Consider the following 19,677-nt stretch of genomic DNA (forward strand, 5'->3'; position numbering starts at 1 on the left):
GTACACTGCATCCCATCCATATTAAGAACCTACTATCGGCGCAATAAAGGTAGAACGTTGAACATAAGCATTTGAATAAAATCATGCCAAAACTCCATATCGATGGTTTAGTTCTAACAACACGTACTTCAAAAAAAGCAACCATTCAGGAGAGCAAAAAAACGATTAATTTTTTTAAAGTTGTAGACTCAAATTAAAAACCAAAAGCTCATAAAACTGAAAAAGAAGCATTCGTTTGCAAACCAAAAGTTGTTTTTTGCTTTTATTTTTTTTTTTTTTGTTATTACACTCAATTTAAGATACCTGTCTCAATCCGGCCGAATTTGAGATACGGGCCGTTAGAACTTAGCCATCGATATGGTCTTTTCATACATTGTTTTACTCATTGCTTATTTGACTACGGCAATGAGTTATCAAGCATTATTTAAACGTGAAAGTTTACCTTCTGCGGCCGAAAGAGTGAAGAAGAACACGCGAAAAACTATGAGAACGGCGAAACGGCCGTCTTATTCATCTAGTCACGGGAAAAATATTAGATACGTGCATTTCTTGTATTTTTTTATAGGCAGAACAACATCTTCGCAATTTAAATAACTTTTAAAAACTAAATTCTACCTATAATTTGATTTTTTTAAATGGCGGAAAGGTAGATTTCAATTTCCGAGCTGTAGAAAAGGAAATGAATATCGCAGTAACGTATGCAATATGCAAAAAAGAATTCTTAACTTTTCACATAAGGAAGTGTGTTTATTGTTCCTCAAGCTTAAAATAAACCAAAAAGACAAAAATCGTCGTATTAGTAGTGTGTATTGCCGCGGGCCGATTTCCGTCTTATTGGTATTTTAAGTAAGAGGTACAACAAAAACATTTCCTTGCATGAAAATTTAGAATATTTTTGCAAATTGCATACCTACGTAACTGCGATATTCTTTTTTCTTTTCTACACCTCGTAAATTGAAATCTACCTTTAGGGCATTTAAAAATCTCGAAGAATGGATAAAATTTAATTTTAGCTAAATTTAATAACACAGCAGATTCCGTTTAATGGGTCCACCGGTTACTTGGGGCAGATCTTGAAGAACAGAACCCAATAGAGGAATATCCCAGAGTATTCTCCGCTTGATTGGGACAGCATGCCGCTTTTTGGGCCACGAGTCGGCGACATAGACTCTATACTCGCGACGAAATCAAAATCTTTTGTTTTCAGAGTACTATTTTTTATATTTCCCCCCTTTGATTTACTGTTATTTTTCACACATGTTCCCATTCTTTTTCTATTTTGAAAGCTCTTCTTGTTATATTATCCGCAAGAGGATAGGACTTTTCTTTAATAGGACTTAGTAAAAGACATTCATTCAGCGTCGCCCGAGGCTATGAAAAATATTTTTGACTAAATTTTCATAAATCAACTAAACTCGCTGATTTATTAATCAAATTAATAATTTAATAAACATATATTGTATTATAAATTTTCAGTCTTGTTTCTATCATTGCAACGTTTGTTTATTCCCATATACAGGATAGTGCGCCTAATTGGGGCAGCCGCTTAGTTGGGGCAAAGAGCACAAGTCCCGATATGTCCCAATTAACCGGAATCTACTGTAGTAAAACACCTGGTGAGTCAGCGGCCGTATCTTGAAGCATAGAAATTTATGTCATAGATTGAAAGAGTTCCTTGCGTTTGGCAATCCATCTATGCGTCTTTTAGCGCTGCTTTTTTACTTTTCTGCGTAGTAATATGTTCCGAGAGAGCAAAGCGAGAGGATTCAGTTGAAAATGATTGGTTTATATGATAATAAATTTGAAGAAATTCAATTGCGGCACTGATTTCCATGTGCTGTTAAATCCTAATTTTTTTCTATTTAGAAAATATAACCAATTATCGACTTAAGGCTTGCATTATATGCATCGAGGCCGACATACAATAAGGAATCCTTATATAATGGTAACCTTGGTTTATAATTTATGTGCTTTGATTAATTTATTAAATTATATTTGGATTGTCTTGAGTGCTCGGCATTTTTCCAATTCTGATGTAAGAGTTTGAAAACTTCCCGTGATTGCTCATTAGAACCCCAGTAAATTTCTAAGTCTGACAGAAACGATAAATTAAGAGAGATACATATTGACGAGCGGATGGGAATTCGTTTTTTTTCCGCACGATAAAATACTTAAATAAATGATAGGCGTAATTAAGTTAGAGCATTTCCTTTTTTTCTTCCAGCCTTTATATCAACTCACCAACCTGTCTGTTTGTTTGTCTGGTACAAATCTTGTAACTCAAATTTGACTCACTTCCTGTGAAGCAAAAAACGCTGAAATTTTGCACACTTCTTCATTTCCGATGACAATACATGAAAATATAACTTTTTCTACCCAACCCCCTTTAACCACCCCCCAGTCAACCTATAGCCCCCCAAAACATGTTTTTGATCTAAGAAGTTCCAAATGGTCGATTTTCGTGTATACATTTAATTTGTGAAAACTGTACAACAGCTAATTATGATCTTCATATATTTATTAACAATTGTAAGGTTTTGTAAATGTTTGAATATTGTTTTACCGTTACATAAAACGTACGGGGTGGCATTTTTAACATAGGGGGGTGGCATTTTTAACATAGGGGTAGGCATTTAAAAGCATAGGGGTGGCATTTTGAAACATAGGGGGCTTACCATTCACTGAAAATTTAATAAATATAGTGACTTTTTTAATACGTCACTTTTGGTTTTTCGGGGTCACTGAGTTTTTTTGCTTTGTGTCATATATAAACGTTACTCATCCCCTGTAATCTAAATATGAAGGCTGGTTTTTAAAAAAAAAATTTTTATAAGAGCTTATTATGTGTAAATGGCTGGTATCCGGGGGAATTTAGCCATGCCATTTATGTTCCAGAATATCATTTTTCTTCATGTTTATTCTAATTTTCCACCACCCTTAACCATACATCGAAGCTAGAGTTACCCTTATGAACTTTTTCTCGTATTTTTTTAAGGATTTCTTCATCTATTTTCATCAACTTCAAGCCTCCACTCTTCAACTCCATACGTTACTATTGGTCTTATCACCGTTGCGTAATCCAGTTTTTTGTACTGTGACGGCCGTGTTTATATCAGGAGGCAGCATAGGTTTGAGACAAAATAAAGTATATTGCCTTCCATTTCCCTAACGCTAATATCATTACAAATTTAATTCTCATTGCATAATATCGAGCAATAACAGATCCATATCAAGACTGAGTTCTTTAATCAAACCACCTCCGCATACTGCCTTTCCTTGAGGGTACATGATGAAGTCGTAGATGTAAAATATCCTTTCAAAACAAACCAAATATTTCGTAGGATGAAGGACGGCATACTTAGTTTAAGCATAGGTATGTATATTTGGAGAGCTTAGTGCGAGATCTGGCTAAGATGTATAATTTTTTCTCCGATCTACGCTCGTTTCCTCTGAGTATTATATGTAAGGACTGAGGGCTGTTTTCACTGTCGGATACATTTTAGAACTTAAAATATTTGGACTCAAAAATATTGCATTTCCTCATAATGCATCATCATCAGGAGCGTGGTTAGCTAAGTGGGTGGGGCGATTTGCTGCTGATGGAAAACCTCTCGGGTTCAAGTCATGGGTTAAGTCCTCGGACACCACTACGCAAAATACTCGAAGTGCCTCACGGAAAGGAAATCAATCCCTATTTCCGTGAATGTGTGACATTTACTCGCCTGTGGCTTAGTTCGAGGTGAGCTCTACCCTGACTTGGCTAAACCAACATTCGGGTTGAATCATTGAGTAGGTGACTAGTATTTTTTTTCGAATTTGTCGTCTGAATCAGATTATTTTACACAATTATTAAATTTCAATATGCGTGTCATTGGTCAATCGACCATGTTCTATATGTAGCATGCGATTAATCGTTTCCTCACTTCTATGACAAGGCTGAGGGAGAAAAATATTATTCGTGATAATATATCACATTGGCAACTGATTACATCCCGTGTGCGTGCCTACCCTCAAGGTATGGGAGTGCGAACATGAAAGTGTGAGAAACCACGGGTGGGGTGTGCACGCGAGCAAAAAAAGTCCTGTAAGGGCGTCGGTCCCAGTTATGAGATACATAATTCGCGCCTTTGTCTTGGACCTCGTCATCACTACCTCCGCCGCGCCGTCATCATTACGTTCGGCGTCATTTGTGCGAGCTGGGACCTTCGCCGGCGGGGGGTCCTCTCACGGGATTGGTCGCCAATGGGCCGAGCGAGAAAGAATGGAAAAGTTCGGTCCTTCTGGCTTTTAAGCGAGAGAGAGAGAGAGAAAACGCCGTGGAGGAATGATAAAGGGGGGATGGGGAGACGAGCAACGAGTGGAGGGGGGGTAGCTTGCATTTGCAGATGACTCGGTGGGGTGGGGAAAAAGGTGTCGGGAGTTGTTGTGGCGAGAGAGGGAAGAGGGAAAAAAAGGAAAGAGTATGAGAGTAAGGCACTACTACTACCGTCTCGTATGCGCGGACTTCCCCATTGCCTCCAATGTCTTTCATCTCTTCAGTCGCGCTTCGAATTTCCATTAAAACGCCTCGCGGGATTGTGTCGCTCCAGTGTCGTGTGTGCCGCCGTCACTTGAGAGATCCAATTTGTCTTCGGAGGGCTGATTAGAGGGCTCTTTGAAGAAACCGACGGCTACGATATCGCTAAGTTACGTCTGCAACAGTTGAGTTTGTACTGCAGCATTGTTGACCTTCATTGTTGCTTTTTGGAGAAGTAGATTTTGCGGATACCGACGACTACGATATTGTACGTTACGCCGCCAAGAGTCGAGTTTGTACTACAGCATTGTTTGCCTTCATTGTTGCTTTGTGGAGAAGTAGATTTTGACGGCAAGGATACCATTGTTGTGTTCATCTGCCCCAACATCATCGTTTTTGGACTGTGACTCTGTGTTAAGTGGTTTATTTTGGTAATATTATCAGCGACTTGTGTCCAGAGTCCTGTTAAAGATCTGATGGAGAACCCTTTTCACATTAGGGACACTTAATCATTAGAGAAGACGTTGCTCGGAATTACGACGGCAACGATACTACCACGTTTCCTCGCCAACTATCGAGTGTGTACTACAATATTGTTTACCTCCACTGGTGTTCCATGCAGGAATAGACTTTGCTAGTCAGAAGTCGATTGTTGTGTCCATCTCCATCTTCGCATTGTTTGTAGACTGGTTGATTCTAATTATGTACTGTGACTAGTGTTCCGATTTCTTCTCCAGATAAATTCTGAAATCAGACGACACCCTTTACCGTGTGTTTCTATTCAGGCAGAATGTTGAGTGTATCTAGACACTAAAGGACTGATTATACATTTTAACCTATGAGTGTTCTCTAGATTTACTATTACAAAGGACCCAGATATCATAAAAGAACCTATTTCGTGTGCATCGTACCATTATTCAAGGACGTGAAACGGTACCATGGTGGTAGTCTGATCTTTTGGACAGCAGTGCCCTATTAACAAGAGAAACCCTGTTTCGTGTGAACCGAAAGAGAGCACTGATACTGTTCCGAAGCGTTGTTAGTGGTACTGTATCCCTCCTTCATTTTCATTATAAGTAGGATCCTGTGATAATCCGGTACTTTACGTTTTCATTCAGTTTTAACGCTCGTGAAGTGCTCTCAATATGTAGATCATTATTTTCCTGCGTGGAATAACTTGGCCTACCAAGACGGTACTGTCGGTGTTATTTTCTTCCGGATCGTAGTGACTCTATGTAGGTGATCCTGTACATTCACTCAAACTTTTCCTCCCTTTATTTGACGCTGTCTCGTCGTATCTTATCATTGAGCTTAGAAGACCGTGTATTTCATCCACCTCAGATTAACGAGCGGCCGGCACTTGTTTGCTTGTTGAGTGCTTATTTTGGAATTATAGGTTCCTTAAAACATACCCCGTTTCTGTTGAAATTTAAATTTTCACGTTAAAATGGCTAATATTACCATTTAATGAAGACTGAATAACAGACGTATTCTCTCCGAATTTCGGCTAAAAGTTATTAATCTACTTTTTAATTAGTGATTTAGTCAAATTTAAGAATTTAAAATTAGATTTCTTAATTTTTCAAGATTCATTTTCGCATCATCCTGGGGGAACTAAGCTATTTTCTCCACTGTTCTAATGTTACTCAGTCTATCATCAATACCAATAGTGTTTTGATATTTATTTTCTATCTAACCTTCAGGACACATTTTCTACCTTTCGAAGCAACATGTATTAATCTCTGTTTTCGTAACACTATATTTTTTTGTAAAAATCCTTTCGATTTCTCTTTTATAATCGCGTCCTTAGCTCCATAACTGACAGGTAGATTTCCTCCTAAGCGTCTTTGGCCTTGCACTTTTTCCTTCTGACCAGCTTATACATCCTGTTATTCTCCTCACCTCCATCCCTCCAAAAACTCGTCTAGACGGATTTTGCTGCCGCCAGCACACCCCCGTTTGGAGTAAGAAGGGACGCCCTACTCGCGGTTCCGGGGCCCATCTTCAGAGAGGCCCCTTACCGGATTGGATTGGCGGCCGAGTTTGAGATGCACCTCAGCTCCGCCCGTCAACAAACAGGCGGAGATAGCAACGATCACTCCATCCCCTGCGGTATCCCGGGGAGCAGCCAGACATATACGGTGAGTTGAACGATTGTTACTACTTGTCTTTAAAAATCTCGAAGACGGCTGCAACTACGATGGGCTGGTAATTTCCGTGCCCTTCAAGAGCGGTGTCAGCGGACTGACACGGCGAGTACCCCGCTTGCGTTGGTTCGCCGTGTATCCCGAGTAGCTGTTGGCTCTGTTCCTAGTTGTCCGGGGGTCAACGCTTTGCGGGTAAACATGGTTGCTTAGTGTTTGCTCATGTCAGTGATTTTGATGGCGCTTCAGCGAAAATGCGTTTATTTCTTATTACAGTGCATTCCGGTCGATTGGAAAACTTGGAACCTGTACACTTAACCTTAATTATGCGGTTTCTTGGTTTTTTTATTATTTATTTTCATCCCCCGAAAACAGATGATTTTAGGCCTTTACATAGGAGGAAATAACATGCGACAACTTAGGACTATCACACTCCTTTAAATTGGCTGTTTTTATTTTTTACGAATAACCTATTACTGACAATATTGATGGTTTGAATTTAGCGGAAATGTTTATGACGAATTGGTCTACCTACTGCTTATTTTTAATTGTTCAACCGTTAATAGAATGGCTAAATATTAAGGCAATAATGAAGCCGATAGTTCAGGAAATGAAGCTCATAAAAGTTCAAAACGTTGCAGTTTTTTAAAACTATCGATTTGCATAAAAATTTGGGATTAGACTAATCCAACCCTCTACTTCAAAATCTATGTTATTCCGACGGACACATTTTATTTTTTAGGAGTGAAAACTACCCATAAATGCCAAAAGTTAAAAAACTACATTTGGAAGTTTTATACGCGTAAAATTTAGTTTCGATTAGTTGTATAATGATTGTTTTATGCTTTTGAACATAATTTCAGAATATTTCAACCCTTATTGGGGGATAATACAAAAAAATATTTTTACGAATAGGCTTTTAATAATCATAACGCAGCTAATCGTACATTTGCACGCTTCTAAATGGAGGTAGGTAGACTGGAGGGTTTATTAAAATATTGCTGAATAATATTCACGGTTTGGTTCTTTTTATACTTTCCAATCTATCCCGCAAGTATTTTATGCGGTGTTGATAAAAATTACGACCGATTTGTGTGAGGCCTAACGTAAGAGTAGGTGACACAAGCTATAGGTGATAAAGCATTTAAACATTTCGAGCGGAACATCACGGGGAATTGGACTCAGGATTAAGATTATTGTGGAGAGAATAGCCTAAGTATGGTAGAAGTATGTGAATAGGATGGAGCTGATGGGAGGTTCGTTTCGTAAGAATAAGGAGAAAAATCTGTCGGATCTTATACGGTACGTTGATATTTGCGATGCTGAAAATTGGGCATTGGGAAAATATGTCGAAAAATGAGTGGAAGACGTCGAGAAAGTTCGTATTAATACTGTTAAAATAAATCCCATCTTTCTTATGATCGTGTGGTTTTGTGGCGATGAATCGCCTCTTAATTTAAAGACGACTGAAACTGGATATATATATAGCCCAGCAGAGCTAGATTAATTACTTCTACGTCAAATTTCATGGTTACGGACCCCCACTGATAAGGTTCCGTGTCTGTGCGCAATCACATCTCACAACTAAGAACAAGGATTTATCATGTGCTCTTTGAGCATGTAAACTTCAACTTATTATTTTGCGTGCCTAAGGTATGTTTTTCAATGTTCCTGTCGCTTTTTTCGCCTTCATTGCCAAGGCTAATATCCATCTGTCATAAACTTTTCTACATTTTTTGTCCTATATATAATTAAACAGATATTTACCCTGATTTAGAGACCCTATTTTTGGATTTAACCTAAGACTCATTAGTCAATCTGGTCGACTAAATCACAGTATGAGTTGGATCCTTCTCCATTAAATGTATCCGAATCTTTTCGCTGTAAGCATCTACATCAATGATAAATAAACCCATGAATCAATAATTTTCACGTATCTGCATACAAAATTATCGCAGAAAACAAAAAAAAACTAGCATGTATTTTTTTGGGTTCCTCTGATGTGATTGCAGAGTACCTGTGATGTAGCTGAGAGGTTGATTGATGAAACAGAAAATTTGTTTGATTTTATTTACCAGCATAATCACTCATAACCTCCGTTTAAAAATCTTTTCATCCTTGAAAAAAAAACTCTTTCTGAAGCTATTTATTATAAAACAGTATAATAAGCTGCGACAGTAATGAACGTAATTATAGCATGGGTCGTTCATTTGATTGTCCGTCGGCTTCTCAATTACAGAGCACATAAACAGAAGATAGATATCATTTATTGTGTGGCAAAATAAGTGAATTTCCATATTATTTCAATCGATATTTTTTATGGTTCGTATTTATATGCAAATTCAATGTTTTTATGAAAAATCTTACATGTTTCTTTGAAATTGACCATAAAATATCTCTTTGACAGGCAGCGATAATGTCAATCAATAGTGAATGTGTCGATCATTAGTTATTGGTGCGTAATTTTGATACGTAATACCAATTGCAATCACATTACGCTGATTATATGTTAAAATATTTCCTGGAGTTTAGGTAAACGTATGTTTTGCAAACAAGTTACAGCCAATGTTTCTATTTATTTAAAACCGTCATCAGGGCTTAACTCTGTACAAATTTATTGATATTATGAATAACTATTACTTTTTCGATCAGAGGTTTTTGTTATATATACAGGGTATTTCAGAAGGAATCTGCAGTACTTCAGAAGGTGGTAGGGGAGACAATTTAAAGCATTTTTTTCTTATAAACATGGGGTCACAACTCCTAAGTTACTGTAGCATGGAAACGCAAACATTTTTGGATGCACTTTTCAGTCACCGTGAAAACTGTATTTCTTCGATATCCAGCCATTTCGATATTTTGTTTAACACTCTGGATTTTAAACGGCATAAAATAATTATGTGCGATTATAATTGTCTTAAACATTTAGACTTTGGGCTTAATTAAACGAGAGCTTTGAGCAAGTATCAACGATACGGTTGCACAATCTCACCCTGTTTGAGATTAATTTTTTCGTTCACCCTTAATCATTGAATGCCTTTAAAAATCCAGAGTATTGCATAAAAAGTCGAAAAGGCCGGTTAACCAAGAAAAACAGTTTCCCTGTTAACTATAAAGTGCAATTGAATAATGTTTTCGTTGCCATAGATCTGTAACTAAGCAGTTGCAACCCCATGTTTACGGGCACAAAAAAATGCTTGTCTCCCTTACCAACTCCAGAAGTGTTGCAGATTCATCCTGAAACACCCTGTACACCCTCAAGAAAAAATATGTTACTCAGGCAGAATGACTGATTTTGGTTATGCTGGTACTCCATAAATGCATTCTAAAGGCCCGTTTCCACGATATATTATCACGTACGAGTAAATTTCTGTTTCCAGGAATGACTGTTGTGGACCGGAACGGAACATGCGAATACGAATGCATAAATTAAATTAGAACAGGTTTTATTTTCAGCCATAGATAAATTTGAGCAAGTTGAGGGGTTACACGGTGCATAATCGCGTCCATTGACGCGTTCAGTTAAACATTAACCCGTACGGATTAATGTAGAGTGTAAGCATGCTTTGAAATACAGCCTTAAAGTTACACGTGACGTAGCGAGCGGAATCTAAATAATTGAGGGAATTTCAGGTTGATTTCCGAGTACCCCCCCTTAACCCGTATGGGTAAATGTAGAGTGTAAGCAGTCTTTGAAATACAGCCTGAAAGTTACAAGTGACGTAGAGAGCGGAATCTAGATAATTGAGGGAATTTCAGCTTGATTTCCGAGTAGCCCCGAAATGCAGCATCAACCGCGGTGTCCGCCCTCGCTCGTCCTTGGCTTCGGGGAATCAGGAGAAATCAGCAAATCCGTTCGGTGAGGCATTCTGAGGCGCTATAGACCACCGAGGTCATTCACAGCATCGAGGACGAGTGGATAATTTTGGCTGGGTGGAAATTGAAAATGAAGGGTAATGTGGGGAAACCTTATTTAAGCATTATGAAATACGCCTTTTTTTTTAAAAAAATAGCTTAGGATAGCTCTTAAATGAGTTTGCTGCAGGGTCGAAGTTTTTCCATGACAGGGAAATGAATTGAAGAACGCCATCAGGTAAACACGCGGCATATACGAATGACAAAATCGACAGAAATACTCGGAACAATGATGATGCCTGTCCTATTTACAGTTTTAAGACTTTTTCTAATGAAGCAAAATGTTCTTTACCTCAAGGTCTTTCCATCGGAATGTTAAGATTGATATATAATAATTTTGCTCAATTCACTCAAAGTAAATACACAATACTAGGGTAAAATATTTTCACAATTAGTCATAATTACAATCATAATAATAAAAAAGAAATTAATACACTAACAGTAAAATTAATTAGGTACCAAAACAGTAAAGGCTGGCCTAATGTCGCAAATGCAATATTTTGGACAAATGTAAAATATCGCTAACATCGACGATATCTGCGCGTGAAACGATTCCTTAGGTAAGTTTAAATTTGATTCACTTGAAATTTTATTCAATGAGATACATATTCTATTAATAGGTGCATTCATACATTAATTTATATTCACACTTCCTGTAGTGAATGTTCTTTTTTAGTCTTAGTTTAAAAAGAAGTTAAGTTCAATTTACCAACTACATCTATCAATTACCTTTGTTAACTGCATCATGCAGAAAGAGTAAACCATTTTTGACTCTTCTTTCACTCAATGTTTCCCATGTAAACTCATTCAACATAGAAGAAAGCGATCGTACTACAAAGGAAAAAGGTGTATAAGACACTAATCCTACCGATTTTATGATTCGCGTCACCAGTATGGGACCCATATGAAAAGGGTCAAACGGAATCCATCGAGAAGGTGCAAAGAAAGGCAGCAAGGTACGTAATGGGGAAACATAAAAAGACCAAAAGTGTCACTAAAATGCCGAAACTACTGGGATGGGACTCACTAGGACGGAGAAGAAAAATAAATAGGCTTTGCGCACTCTTACGAGGAAAAGGCATGGGGAACCACGAAATAAGATTGAAAAGCGCAACTATATAGGCAGGAAATATCACCAATACAAGATGAATTGCCGGCCTCAAAGGCCTAACGTAAAAAAGTTCTCATACCTTAATAGGACGATTAATGAATGAAATAGACTCCCCGCTGAACTGTTTCGGCCCTATCCTAGCAACATAAAAATTTTCAAGAAGAGGCGTAAAAAATTTATCTTGGAAAATTAATTTCATTGCTATTTTGAATTTTCACTGATCTAGTTTCATTTTGGTGATGTATTTTAATGCATTTTAATTAAATATAAACTGTTACCACCTCGCAAATAGCCAACTTTTGTAATATAATAGTTTATTACCTAACATGGTCCTCTAATACAGGGTATATTAGTTAGACAGGATATATTAATTTGACCCGCATAGTCTTTCTCCAAAAACTAACGCCGACTTTAAGGAAATTCGATCAAAGCGAACTTGTGAAATTTTGCGAAAAATACAAAATCGCCTTTGGCAAATGATTTTTTCACTGAGAATTTTTCGCACTATATGTGCATTGAGGGTGACTCCCGTAAAATTTATCACCGTGGCTATTCCCGGTATACTGTGCAATTTAGGTTAATTCATCTCAATTAGCTTTCTTAATGGATCCCTTAAACTTTGGCTTCTGTAACTGATTGTTGATAGTCCAACGTAAAACACTCGAGGATAAGTGCTCAATGAGTTTGCTGCAGGGTCTAAGGTTTTTTCAAGACAAAGAAGTTAGTAGAAAAATGTGATCAGATGATAACGCACCCTCTACCAATCACATGTGAGATAGCTTGCACCTGCATGGCATTACTACGGGGGAGTGCGAAAACACGACCAGAACCATAAAAATAGAAAAATATATTCATATCACAGCAATCAGTTCTTTTTTGGAAAATTATATGTATTAGGTTTAATTAAGCCGCGCTAAGTTATATAAATTATTATTTTATCTGTATAATTATCGAATTCAGACAGATTTTTTAATTAATACACGCAGATATTTCATTGCCTGGTTATAATTACCCGGTGTGGTGTGCTATTCAATTTTATCCATTGCCACCATAAAAAAGTCCTAGTAACGCCACCGGCTAGCATCGTTTATAAAGGTCCAGAGATTGCCTATGCGAAGTCGTGCATAGATCATATGTGTCCCTCCGTTGATGAGCCGCAATAAATATGCGGAAATCGTTACCTCCTTCTACGTAATAACGTATCTAAATCTAACGTAAGTGGAATCAATATACGTGTGCAGGAATGGAAATGCACCGGCTGTTTACTTGTATGGGAGTAATGTAATGTTTTTAATTTAATCTACGTGTAATATGCATGTTGATAGTTTTTAGCCTGAATTCAATGCCTGATATGTTCCCTGAAACCTGGGTAGAGGTGAGGAAATCTCTTCAGTAAACCCTTTTAAATATTCGCCTATACATCAGTTGCTTAAATTTCACATTTGTAAACACTGAGAATTTTTTTTTATTTTAGAAGCAAGCGAATGTTAAATACGGTCCAATATTTTAAGATAATAGTGCAAGTATTAAGCTGGCAATTCGTTACGAAATTAGACCAAAAGAGCGGGAGTGATGAGTCCCCTTAAGCAAGCACGTAGCCAGGGAGGGTGCCATATTAGTACCCCACCAAATTTTTTCACCTTGTCCAAAAATATATAAATACCACTTTGCGACCAACTGAAAACGAAGTTAGTTGGCTTAGAATCATTTTTATGATTCATTTATATGTATATGCATGCTTAATAAATTTGCGTAAATCTCTTAATAAAGTAGTCTACTTATATATGGGATGGTTGGCTTCTATCACATTAAGCTAGCCCTCAACCCCCGACATATATTGATGGCTATACTCCTGGCCTTAACGCGTTAAGTAGCATCTATGAATCGCGTGAGCTATCCGACAATCGATACCTACTCCTTTGGATCGCGTAATGGTCGGAAGGGCCGCTGGATACTTCCACCGCTTCCGGTAATGGCACACGATCTCTCTGAAAGGCAAGCTGCAGTCCAATGCCTCTCGCTGTAATCCTCCTCAACCTCTAACTCCGATTAATTTCTCCCTTTCTCAAGGATGCCCGCCTCTGTGATATATTTCATCAGAGTCCGCGCGCGGCTGAGGGCTTTATACAAAGGTGCCCTTGCTCGTAATCAAACGCGCTCGGTCGTCACGCCAACACTCGAGTCGACTTACCTCAAATCGACGAACCGTGTAAACCGTGTTATGTGTATACGTGTTCCACTCGTGAGTCGATGGAGGGGAACGGAGTCGTGTCACATCGTCGCGCACGATCAAAAACCCATGGCTAAGTTTCGTAAACCGGGTATCCACTCGAGACCAAAGCGAAGGTTCACACTTCCCCGCGATGTCAAGAGCATTCGGATACCCAAAATCCTTGTTCATTGACGAATTCGGTGCGAGAGACGAAATTCATGTCGTTTTCTTAAACATTTCGTAGTATAATCTTGCTACTGTACTTCATCGATTGACAGTCACGAAAAAATGGGCTTCCGTGTTCATTGATAAGTTTTTAGTTTAATTTCGTGAAATTTCGTTATGATGATATCAATGATAACTTGTTATATCCCAGCCAAAAAACCTTGTTTATTGAAATAGTCGGTGCGAGAGACGAAACGTATGTCATTTTTTTTTTAATTTCGTAGTATAATCTTGTTATTGTAATTCATCGATTGACAGCCACAAAAAATGGGTTCCCATGTTCATTGAAAAGTTTCTAGCTTAATTTCGTGAAATTTCGTTAAGATGATAGCTATAATAACTTTGTTATATCCCACCCAAAAATCCTCGTTTATAGAAGAAGTTGGTGCTAGTGACGATCTTGCATAATAATTTCGTAATATATTCGTTGTTACTGTACTTCATTGATTGATAGCCACAAAAAAATAGGCTATATTGTTGATTGAAAAGTTTCTGACTTAATTTCGTGAAATTTCGTTATGATGACAGCAATAATAACTTTGTAATACCCCACCCAAGAAGTCTAGTTTATTCAGGAAGTCGGTGCGAGTGACGAACTTGAGGTCATTTTTATAAAAGGTTCTTAAAATGATGTTGTTGCGGTACTTCAACGACTTACAGGAAAAAAATTGGCTTCCTTGTTATTATGACCGTTTCTTTCTACCTACTTCGTCAAATTTCGTTATGCTGGCAGTGATAATAACTTTGTTTTATTCCACAAAGTTTTATTAACCAGCTTAAGACAATGAAAAAAAGTCTAACTGCTTGAATCTCCTATGAGTCTAAATTTTCCTAATCCTTAGGTTTAAATGAACTTTTTGGTTTTAAAATTATTTCTTTCCATCCTCATGCATTTCCTTGACCGATCACAACTACCCTTTCTATTTACTCGCTTCCTCTCAACTTGCTTCTTCTGTTTCATCAATGTAATCTAATAATTGATTTTTCACCCACTCCCCATTCTCGGATCGGTTTGATATTTTGCGCCCATGCTTGCTTCTGGTGACGGTAAAATATTCAAACAGACATTTAAAATTTCGTTGCATTTTGCTCTTATTTACTAACTTATTAACTAATGGGGGAAAATATGTTTAATAAAAAAAAGAAAATATATATATTTAGTAATAAATTTTTGTCCTGAGTTTCTTTGAAGGGCTCTAGTTTAATCTATTACACGACTCACCACTAAAAAGTACACAGTAGAAACAGAATAAAAATTATTGCGTTTTTTTCATCGATTGAATCTTGTAATTGATTTTTAGCCTTCCTTTATATTTCGGATCGGCTTCAAATTTTTCCCGCATCCTTTTTCCTTATGGCAATACGATATTCAATAACCTGACGTTCGAAATTTTGTTTTGTTGCGCTCTAATAAATGAACTAAATTTAATTATGGGAAAATAGCTTTAAATTTTCACAATAGATGGTGGTAGTTATAAATTTTATTCAGCAGATGTAGTTTTAATCGATTACGTGACTCACCTGTGAAAATAAGGAAGTAATATAAGATTTAAAAACACGTTCTTTAAGAAAACTGCAAAAAAAATTGATAAAATTAAAAAAAAACTATTCCTCAATCCGAGAAAAAAGCGTGGGAGGTTAATATTGCGCGACAATCCTTAATAATCTATTAGACTCGTTTACGCTGAGAATAAACTTAACCAGCACTCACGTGTTATTCATTTTATCTTTTTATTTTTATTGCAAATTGTACTGCTGTTGGAATAAGCGTGTTTTTTTAGATCTTTCTTGTTATATTTTCATTTTAATCTTGACATTTAATGGCTATTCTTCTTCCTCATTACAATACTATGTCAAATCAGCGGCACCCCTCAACTTAGATAACCATTCAGTTCTCTACTCTCTTTCATTTAGACCCCTCCCCAAGTGAACTTGTATATGTGACCATTACTCCCAAAAATGTGGATTCACCCTTTACGATCACGCGGTTATCTAACTCCCTGATCGGGTCACAATGCGTTATTATGCAGAAAAATGTCCTATATAAACTGAAAAATTATGCACGAGTATTCTGTCTACAATATTGAATAATTAATATTTTATCATATGCACAATGGTATTACTTTCGAAATTCGTAGTTACGAATCAGTTTTAATTCCTTGGGACTTTTAAGCAAATCCAGCTGAAGTTTAGATATTAACATTTCATGAAAGGCGAGTAAAAAATATATTCGAAGGGAATGAACGCGGTCAAGACTGGAAGCTTTTCGCGCCCGGCTAGATCAGTATAAATGATGTGTTTGACATCGTGAATGATATCGGGCATAAATTCATCCGGATGACCTCCTGACTCCGTGGAAGACGCTGAGGGAGACTTGATAAACGACGGAGATCATCTTCCGGAGTTTTCGTCGGCCGCGTTCGGGTCGCCTTTCGAAAAACACTCACCACAATGTATCTTCCGAAGGGAATTCGAAATGAGTTTCATTTCCACTTTAAAAGAACTCGTTGTGCCAAATTCATTCACGCTGAAGGGTGTGATGCATGTACTTTGAATGACCGACGTCACTTTCATACGTGATTTTACATACGTTTCCATTCTTTTTTATGCCTTTCATTTTCTGAAGTTCATTTTTTGTTTGCAGTATATGCTTTTTGATTTTTTAATTGTTTTGGTAATTTAACTGTTTTGTTTTGAGTTGGCGCTTTGATTACTGAGAGAAAAACAAGGGATTTTTGTGGAAGAAGCCGTATTGATATGTAAGGGATATAGAAAGATAAAATAGTTTCAAGCGATATTGAAGTTTTTTTTTCTTTTTTATAAATCTCTTTGATGCATTAGGTGTCATATCAAAATTGAACACGTTGCGGTGTCATCCAGAATGGTGACATTACCTACAGCGATTCTCTTTCATTAAAAGTGGTCGACGTCATTTAAGTCAGACATCGTGTGCGTTAGTATGCACCATCGCGCAATGACTGCCATTTCAAGTTTACTCTGTGTGCGGAAAATATTTAACGATTTTTTTCGCATCTTTGTTGGGCGGTAAAATTTCCGCCCGTAAAATTCACACTTCAGATTATCCTCTGTAGTAAAGTTTATTGCTAAAAATAGCATGTTGAAATCGTATAAACTGTCAATGATGAGTAAATAATAACTGAAAAAAGCAAGATTAGAAGAAGCCATTACTTAAAACTCAACTCTTTTAGTATCGGTTGTGTTTCCCTCTACTTTTACTGCTCAATACCTCTCTTGTAGTTCGCCTCAGTTCGACCACATGATTCCCACCGTTGGTAATTGCATTCTATTTCGCATTTTATAATATTTCTTGGAGTTTAGGTCAATGTAAAACAAGTCATAGCCAACGTTTCGATTTATTTAAAATCATCCTCAGGGCTATGAAAGAGAAAACATTAACTATATAAAATACAAAGATGACAACAATATACAATATTTTACAAAAAAATGTTAAAAAACGCGATCGTAACATTTTTATGTAAAAATATTGTATATCGTTGTCATTTTTGTATTTTATATTGTTCATGTTTTCTCTTTCATTGCCATGAGGATGATTTTAAATAAATCGAAACGTTGGCTATAACTTGTTTTACATTGACCTAAACTCCAAGAAATATTATAAAATGCATTAAACAAGGTCAAGAATAGAAGAGGAAAAAATTAATAATAATAATTATTCTATTTCGCTTTACCTTCGTGTTGCGCTTTGTTTAATCCTGTAATTTCTTTCAAAAATATTTATTGTGCCTCAGACTGATACACGATGTCCTTCGTTTAGTAGGTTTTTTATTTGAGCCTTTTTAGACTCTGACATTTTCCACATTACATCTTCATTTATCCCGTTAAAGTTAAGAATTTACCTTCAACTCTTAATTTACAGCGCAGGAATACACGTAGTATGAACTCATTAATCGGATCACGTATTAAATTCAAAGGGAAAATGGTAAGTATTCCGTGGTATGAAAGTTTCAGGCGCCCCAAAATGTGAAAATAAAAAGTGAAGAAAAACTCATGAAAACTAAAACGTAACTTGTTCAGATTAATGTTGAAATAATAAAACAGGAAAACAACGGCTTTTCAAAGAACCTTTGGGGCATTTTAGGATCATAGGGGATAACTTTTTACTGCATTGAATGCCGGTCGGACCTTTGCTAACATTTTGTTAAAACAAGAAATGTGTTTCATCTCTCCGATTTTTTTGTGAAGACGTGGTGAATACCTTCAAAGGTCGCGAGAAAAAAATACTTAAAATAACGGTCTCCGTCGCACTTACAGTTATTTTTCATTTCTTCATACTCAGGCAAAATGTCCATCATATCTATTTGTTTGGGGAGCATGGTAGCGTAGCGGCTGCTGTTATAGGGATCCCGGTTTCAAAACCCGCGTGAAACCTGAAACTACCAAACAAAATACAAGGTCGAGGTGGCCCACCCTTACCCTAAATGTGTGAAGTACACACACCTGTGGCCTAGTCCGGGCTGAGTTCTACCCTCACCTAACCCGAACCAACCTTCAGGTTGAGTCACTGCAGGAATGGTTTTTTTAATTCGATGGGAAAGTTGGGATACTAAATTAGCTTCACAATTTATCGTATTAAAATGAACGCGACTGCTTGGAAATTCGAACGAAATGAATTTGTGGAATTTTAGAAAAATTTATTCTGCATAATTAACTTTCTAAATCAACCCCTTTGATTTTATGGTTGCTGTTAATCGTTGATGGAAGTCCAACTTACAACGATCTCGTTGTTGTTCCTTTCGTCTATCAATGAGTTCCATCCCTCTTTAATAAGAGGAAACGTCGTAGAAACTGATGATTGGCCGGCTTCTCGAGAGAATGATTGCCTGGGAACGGCACTAGAAGTATATAGAAAACAGGAAACGCTCATCATCAGATGACATGGAATTAAGTGCCTTCGACGAGCGATAGAGCCGCTCAAAACAGGTTTTCGTGAGGATGTAAGACCCAACTTTCGTTTGAAAAGAAGGATACCTCCTTGTGATGGAGAAATATCGGTCGAAATCGATTTTATGAGCAATCGATTTTTAATCGAAATCAATAGCACGCTTTTTTTCATCAAAAAATCGAAATTTGAACCAAAATATCGATTTTTCAAACAAATTCACGGGCATTAAAAATAAGTTTGTACGAAAATGTGGTTATTATTTATTCGAAAAACACAAAAAATACACGTTTGAGTAGTAGGAAAAAATCCACACAGAGTATATTATTGAATTATTAGGAGTAAAAATTTACTGGTTAATATTAAAGTTTTGGGATCATTCTCTACTCCCTTTCATTATATCTAAAAATCCTATTCTCTTCCTTCCTCTCCCTCGTTTACCCAAAATTCTACCCTCTAACGCTGTTTTCAATATCCCCTCCCTGTTACGTACTCCCTCCATCCATACCTTCTGTTACCTCTGTATCACATCTAGAAGCTGCCTCTCCTGACCCACCATGTCCAACACTTCATCGATCCTCTTTCTCTCCCTCCACGTCAATTTCTCCATTCTTCTTCGTATCTTGAACGCCT

At 37.1% G+C, this 19,677-nt stretch overlaps 1 protein-coding gene across 1 annotated transcript in view; it reads left to right on the top strand.

The window, feature by feature from the left end:
- Nucleotides 1-6,049: 6,049 nt before the first annotated feature.
- The window catches only part of LOC124160746, a 526,295-nt gene continuing 512,667 nt past the window's right edge, over nucleotides 6,050-19,677 (top strand). Inside the window, exon 1 of the mRNA XM_046536753.1 lies at nucleotides 6,050-6,657. The gene's annotated coding sequence lies outside the window, so the exon portion shown is untranslated. The remainder of the gene's footprint in view (nucleotides 6,658-19,677) is intronic.

The sequence above is a fragment of the Ischnura elegans genome, chromosome 6, assembly GCF_921293095.1.
Source record: "Ischnura elegans chromosome 6, ioIscEleg1.1, whole genome shotgun sequence".
NCBI lineage: Eukaryota > Metazoa > Arthropoda > Insecta > Odonata > Coenagrionidae > Ischnura > Ischnura elegans.